This window comes from Engraulis encrasicolus, chromosome 2 (genome assembly GCF_034702125.1).
Source record: "Engraulis encrasicolus isolate BLACKSEA-1 chromosome 2, IST_EnEncr_1.0, whole genome shotgun sequence".
Taxonomy (NCBI): domain Eukaryota; kingdom Metazoa; phylum Chordata; class Actinopteri; order Clupeiformes; family Engraulidae; genus Engraulis; species Engraulis encrasicolus.
The window spans coordinates 29987788-29988516 of record NC_085858.1 but is presented as its reverse complement, the minus strand read 5'-3'; positions in this window follow the sequence as shown (position 1 = coordinate 29988516).

Genomic DNA, 729 nt, shown 5'->3' with positions numbered 1-729 from the left:
TTTTCTCAAGGGACTACCCCCCCCAAACCCCCAAGAACATAGACTCTAGCATCTGGCCTAAAACCTGGAATAATTTTGTGAACTAGCAACACCCATGCAGGGGGGGGGGGGGTCTGGCTTTCTTGTTGTCAGGCCCAGAGGCCCATAGAATCATAAAGCGTCCCTTAGGATAGATTTAATATTCAGTGGCAGCTCGGTCTCTAGTGTGCACAGTGCACGGCTTGGGCATTCACAGGCTTTCCTCATTCATAGAGATTGTTTACACGTCTGGAGGATGAGATGCTGTGGGATCCCCTCAGGTCTGAATAGCTATCTGCTATGGCTCGAACTGCCACACAAACTCACAATTCTCTTTATAGTTTGTTTTTTGCAATTCCTTACACAAAAAATGCTATCTATGGCACTCTTTCTAAACGCTTCATATTTCACAATTCACATTTCACAACTACCTCTCAGTGCTAATTGTCAGCCTAGGCACCTTTTGCAAATCAATAAACATCATTATCTTACATTGTTTTCAAATGTGTTAAGGTTTGGAAAGGTTTTGGTGACATGAGAACTTTTTTGATTTGTGTGAGCGGTAGAGGAGAGAGGGGGCCCAGACTTTGGTTTTCATTACATTGTACTGTATGTATTGGATGGGGGGCACTTTCAGATGACTTTGACCTGGTCCCAGCAAAAGCTGTCAGCAGCCCTGGTGAAGGGTTTTGCAGAAAAAAAACCCCACAG